The following is a 7,247-nucleotide window of genomic DNA, read 5'->3' on the forward strand; positions in this document are numbered from 1 at the left end:
CAGAGTGGCCTTTTTCTCACCGATATCGCCTCTAATTTTGGGTTCACAGAAAACAAGAACCGATCATGTAATTGTATGTCATGTGATATGCACAGCAAGTAAAATAAAGTCTGTTCTTCCTAATAATTAATTTCTTAGGGCTCCTTTAAGAAAAACTCTTCCAAATATACCAAAGTGCTCTTTTTTATTTTGAAATATTTATTCCTCTAAATGAGAAGAAACTGAAATTATTCTTTACGAGATAATTATGACAAAAATTTTTCTTTATGGATATTACTATGTTACAAATAATAACCCCAACTGGTGTTTCAGCACAATTGTGAGGGACAAGGGGTGGAACCCTAGGGTTAAAACCATTTAATAAATAATTAACCTAGAAACCTTGTGGTTGGTTGACTGGCAAAATTTAACACGAATGTTCTATATGATAAATGATAAATAAGGTCAAAATTAGGTTTTTTAACAAGGGAGGAAGAAGCCCCAAGGCTAAACTATTTTTATGCACAACTACTACTATAGACAAGACCGGATTTAGGCATGGGGTAGGCATGGGTACATAGGCACAGGGTGGGAAATTTTGGTGATTGAGAGAGATATTTCAGTTGTTGGCGAAGACACAATTAATAGAGTGGTGGGGGTAGTAAGCAAGGAAAAGGGAAGATGTGCCTGTATCCGAAGTAGAAATGAAATATGTCTCCAAATGTCACCCCTACTACGCCTGTTCTGGCGGAACATACAATTTTAAGCCAAGTAATGATCCAGCATACTGGATTGTCAACAATTCTATCTTAGACTACTTTGTTAAAAATGGTTTCAATCAAATTAAAGATGGTGAATTTGGCCAATTTAAAGAACATATTCAGAAAATTTAACAAATCCTCATTTGATAGGGAAACTTGTTCATGGAGGGGGCCATTTAAAACATTCACCTAAATGTGGATCTCTGTGCTCGTTGTAAATTGTTCTGCAAAACTTCAGGCCAATTTATAGACGACGGATTTTCTGATTCAAAACATGATCCAGTGAGTAAAAGAACATGAAAAACACCTCTGCACATCTCGACAGTCTGCTAAGTCCAAACAGAGTACCACTGAAATATGGACACTAGAGAACTAATTTGAAATTGAAGTCGGAGAAGAGGTATAATATTGGAGGAATGTACTTCACAGAGTGGTTGCCCGTTACCAGTAAATTGGCATCGCATCGCTAAATTGATTACCTTGTTGCCATGATAAAGAAAATATGTAAACAATTTTGTATTTATAATATATATATATATATATTATATATATATATATATATATATTTACATACATACACATGTCTCAGAAGTCTACTTCTGTCAAAAGACACCTAAGGATGGGGTTTTATAAAAGTATATAAATTTATAGTAAATGTTAGATAGCAAATTTGCCTTTAATAGCTGCATTAGAGTACTTATCAGGCATTGCATACTATTCATATTCGCTAAAGAGTACGGTTACAAACTAGCTACAAAAAACTTTAAATTTCCTTATCTGAATATTTTCTAACTCTATGCTCAATAGTGGTTGCAGAAAGGTTGAATATGGAAGGTTGTTATATTCAAGTTTACTATTATGCTTTCAAGACTATAAATGTAAACAAATTGAAAAGGGTGGTTAATTTAATTAAACATATGATCGTGCTGTCATAACACGGTGTTTACACAATATAACAGTCAGTTACATTTAACATGGCAAACATTTTTCCAAGTTAGTTTCGAGTAAGACGATTTAGTGAAAACTCTCGGTTAGCAATATTAATAATTAGGTTTTTTAAATGTATTTCATTGGACTAGATTTTACTTTTTATTTCACTGATCAAAAACACGTTTGTCCGTTGTTAAATATTTTTAACTTTTGAAAACTCTGTTTTGCGACCAAAATAGTGAGTGTCAACTTCACATCGTATCTTCACTGTACAGTCGGATCACTAGTGTCCGCATCACTTCAATCCTCTTCTTCTTGCTCTCCCTCCACCATCCATATCACAGGACTCCAGGATCACCTGGTCCATCTGATCAACCGCTCAATGAGAGTCAAGTAGACCACACCAACCACGTTGAAATGTACAAAAAGTACATATCTTAATATACATTTATTACGAGACTGTTTTTATCTGCATTGAAATCAGTGTTTCGAGGTTTACTGAGGGCGCCAGGCATACTGTACTGTATAAGTCAGCAATAAGCTACAGCGGCGTAACTCGCAATTTGTTATAATTAAAAAAAATAAAAGTGACCCGACTTTGTTGGAGATTACGTAGTCCCACTACACAGTGGACGGATTATTCTTACTTAACAGAGTTAGTGGTGGTCGATTCAACTTACGTTGGAGATTACGTAGTCCCATTACACAGTGGACGGAATATTATTACTTAACAGAGTTAGTGGTGGTAGATTTCACCTTACGTTGGAGATTACGTAGTCCCACTATACAATGGACAGGATATTCCTACTTAACAGTGGTGGTAGTGGTCGATCCTACTTACCTTGTAGATTACGTAGTCCACTATACAGTGGACGGAATATTCCTACTTAACAGTGGTGGTCGATCTGATTTACGTTGTAGATTACGTAGTCTCATTATACAGTGGACGGATAATTCCTACTTAACAGTGGTGGTGGTGGTGGTGGCGGTCGATCGACTTCCTTTGACATTACGTAGTTTCAGTATACAGTGGACGGAAATTCCCAACCTAACAGTAGTTGTGATCGATCCGACTTCGTTGGAGTTGACGTAGTCCCAGTTCACAGTGACGGATTATTCCTACTTAACTGTGGTGGTGAGTCAACCCCACTGACGTTGTAGATTATGTTAGTTCCACTATACAATGGACGGAATATTCCTTTTTAACAGTGGTAGTGGTGGTCGATCCGACTTATATTGGAGATTACGTAGTCACAGTATACACTGGATGGGATATTCTCAATTAACACTCGTGATTGTCGGTTCTGACTGTCTCGGAGGGTGACGTCGTCCTACTACGCATTGTGAGGTGTTTTCCCAGTTTATAACTTTTCCTGTTTGTATTATAGGGTGGCGCAGAGAAACGGGAAATTTTGAAGTTGTTGTCGGTACACCTGTTAGTCTCGTAGGAGTGGGGGACGGAAGTCATGACGCCAAGTAGTAATGTTCTTTAGTTGAGATGGAGCAGTGGAGCGGTGCGAAGCATGCCGTTGCCGGTGAGAGCGTATTACAAAAAATGGCGACAGTGTAAAAGCTGCACAACGAGTGTTCCAACGCCATTATGATATCCTCCCCACGGTCGAGTTCTTCTTCATATGCCATATCATCATGGGTTCGGAATTTTGAAGAGACTGGTTCGGCATTAAAGAAAAAAAACCTCCTGGGCGTATAGTGACTGTTCGAACCCCAGAAAATGTTGATGCAGTGCGAGTAGCAGTGGAAAGGAGTCCGCGTCGTTCTGTACGAAAAATCGCCTCATCATTGTGACTTGAGCGTCGGAGTGTGCAAAGAATATTGCACGACCTGCATCCTTTTCAATCCTTCCGTTTCCGTTTCATCCTTACAAGCTTCAGATTGTTCAAGCTCTGAAACCAAATGACGGTGAGTTACGCTTACAATACAGCTACTGACTAAAATTATCGAGGACGCAAATTTCCTTGCACATCTTTGTATGTCTGATGAGGCCCACTTTCATTTAAATGGGCATGTCAATAAGCAGAAACTTGCGTTACTGGGCTCGCAGCAGAAATCCCTGTGAACTTCGTCAACGTCCGTTACACAACCTTTAAAGTTACTTTATGATGTGCAGTGTCTTGTCGAAGGATAATTGGACCTTACTTCTTTGAGGATGGTAATGGTTCCACTGTAACTGTCACATCTAAATATTACATTCATATGCTGGAGATATTTTTTGCTCCACGGCTTCATTCTTTTCAGATATTGACATTCAGCAAACCTGGTTTCAACAGGATGGAGCCACCTCACACACTACCAATCTGTCAACGGCAGCACTGAGGCGTTTGTTTGGGAAGCGCATAATTTCAAGGAACGCTAACGTCACTTGGCCCCCACGGTCTCCAGACCTCTCAGTATGCGACTTCTTTGTATGGGGATATCTAAAGAGCGTTGTGTACCAGACTAGGCCAAGAAAACTTCTTGAGCTCAAGACTCAGATTGAAGAAAAACGTCTCCAACATCCCAGAGAAAACAGTTTTCGAAATTGATTGAATGAATGTGTTATGCGAAATGGACAGCACTTAACTGATGTTATTTTTAAAAAGTGAGTTTAACTTTACTGTTATTTTCCAACATTTCTCATGTAATTTCCACTCTTGCCTAACACATTTTAAGCATTAAAAAGTTGTTTTTACTATTCATTGGTTTTATTATGATTATTTCAAAATTTCCCGTTTCTCTGCACCACCCTGTATTTGGATTATCATTAATAAAAAAAATATTTTTCCTGTAAATTTGTTCCATTTTTATTATTATTATTGTGACAAAAAATTACTTCATTAACATTTTCACATACCACAAAATAAAAATGTTAAGCTTACTGATAAAAATTAAAAAAAACTTCTTATTCCTATACTTAAAATTTTAAGTAATTGAATAATTCTTATTCGTCCACTGTACCATCGTAAGCAATAATATATCAGTAAACAAACTTCAAAACAGTAATATTTGGAGTGTCGAAAGAAAAAGCTTTTGTAACCGATTAACTCTAAAAGTTTTAGCGTTGTTGTATAAGTTGGTAATCACTGTGAAAGCATTATAAAAGTCGTATATTAAGAAAAAAATTCAAGAAAAATTGATAATATCGTTGCACCATATTTAACGGTGTCGCCTGGTGGTGCCTCAGCACAAGAAAGGTCCTGGATGTAGTAGAGTTTGTTGCATTGGACACATGGCGCCTGTTAAGTGTTATCAATGAGTTATCTACAGTACAGCCACCTGTCAAACGTGGGAGTTTGTCTTTTCCCAGTTTCGTACTAATATTATTTTTACTCTGTCTTGTCATAATCGATTGGTGGTGCGAAGGTTTCTAAGAGTATTTCTTCAGTTTCGCATATTAGAATATAATATGATGCTTTCTCATATTAGAAATGTGTTATACTGACTTATCATAAAGAAAAAAATACTCGTTCTAAGATTTAACGTTCTACATTGTGCTCCTTTTCAATGAGGTTGTCCTGAATATTTATTAAAAATTTAATAATATAATTATAATACTTTTAATAACTATTCATTTCGTGTGTATTTTTAATAATTTACCAATGTGTTTTCTATTAAGATCAAAATAGATTTTTTACACTCCCTAAGAAAATACTTGCTTCAGATGTAAAATTGTTTTAAATCTTCCTCTAGGAAGAGTATGTAATAAACCTTTTATTTTTACATTGGTTTAGGGATTTTTATTCTACGCACAAATTTATTATTGTGTGTTATTAAAGCAGGACTTTAATAACTTGGTATTATTTCTTAGTACAAAACTTCATTTAATTTCGACATTGTACAAAGCTGTTTTTCATATTTTATCAGACAAATATTATTTATTATTTGGTTAATTTTGTCACCTGACGAGTTAGAATTGTTTAGTGTCTGCTTGATGGTCATCACTACCCTCACCGATATTAGTAATGCAAAATACAAGCTTTTACGTGACTGCCTCTTCTCTATAAGGTGATAAATCAGTGTGAAATGTATGTAATGAGTACTATATCACTAAGTATTTTTATATATACATATAATTTACATTAAAAGTACTCTTCCTTTGATCATCAAAGCTTATTGGTATTTATCTGAGAAAACATTAATTGTTATTGCTAGAAATTGGGCGCAATGAAGATATCCTTCTTTTAACGACTTGATTGTAGGATTGGTTTGTAGGTATTATGGTTAAATTATCAATCAGGACATCAAAGACGATATATATATTTTTTGATTAGTAAGCTCCGAGTGAATATTCAGTAAAATTTATTACTAAATCTTTAAATATTAAAATATAATCTGGTTTGTCTATAAATAAAAATTTATTTTAAACTGATAAATTAAAAAGTTCAATTTTTCAGAATTTCATCAACTTATTTTCAGCACAAAATTGACAAACCGGTTATTAATATTTCTAAATAAAGGTCCTTTGGCAAGAAAAAAAATCGGTCAAATATATCAAAACTAAAAAATCAGAAGCTCTCTTCTGAATAAAATATTATAGGTTTTCAAATAAAAATCAAATACCACTTGGAAAATTAACTTAAAATAAAAATGTTCACTTCTATCTAAGTTCACTCAAAATAAAAAAATAAAAAATAAAACTTCTCTTTCACTAGTTGTATTTAACTGTAAAGTTCTTTTCAATTCTAAGTTCTCTCAAACAATTATTAAAGGTCAATTCAAAATAATAATTCAATCAATTTAAACTAAATTATCTTAATTAAATTTCTAAATTTCCAAATTCAATTTAAAGTTATTAACAAAGCTCAATTTTAATTCACTTTCTTGCATTTGAACCAAATGTATCTTGTATGATTTCTATTGTGCTTTATTGTTCATCAAGAATATTTATGCAGATTGCTCTGTAGTTTCTATAATTTATTTAATTTTTAAAAAAAGACAACAAAATTAATTTAATATCAGATCAGATTGGAAGACTATTTCAATATAACGTACAATAAATTTTTGGTGCTTACCTCATCAAAATTCCTCGCGGAAAAAAATTTTAGAACACGGCGCGCACGTCATCAACTATAAATTCACGATAAATTACCAATAGAAGGCCGAAAAATTATGAGCTGGAAGTTTTTAATTTCCTTTCACACCTTCCACCGCTCTGATGGTCATCCGCGGAGTTCTCTCATTGGCCGTATCCAACTTAAGAAGAAAACAAGCCTCTCAGATCTGACGTACTGCAGTACACAGACACCGTTTCATCAATTTCAAGGCAGTGCACCGCCTCTAATAATTTAAGATTACCAGCACTAACTTGCCAAAGGATTTACATATTCGTTTTATCCTAACTTCTCACAATCTAATTAAAATTAAATCCCAATATTTCTTTCCACAAATTTAATTTAATTGAAGTTTTAATACAAAATCACTCAACCAATGTAGCTTTAAAAACGCTACTACATGTAAAAGTTTATGAGAAATATAAGCACAGAAAAGTGCTTTGAAAAACACATTCTCGCACCAAGAACTGTGAAAAAGGTGCTTGACCTGCGTAAGATTGTTATTGCTGCACTGCGGAAAAGGTACTAG

Source organism: Homalodisca vitripennis, chromosome 7, assembly GCF_021130785.1.
Source record: "Homalodisca vitripennis isolate AUS2020 chromosome 7, UT_GWSS_2.1, whole genome shotgun sequence".
Classification (NCBI taxonomy): Eukaryota; Metazoa; Arthropoda; class Insecta; order Hemiptera; family Cicadellidae; genus Homalodisca; species Homalodisca vitripennis.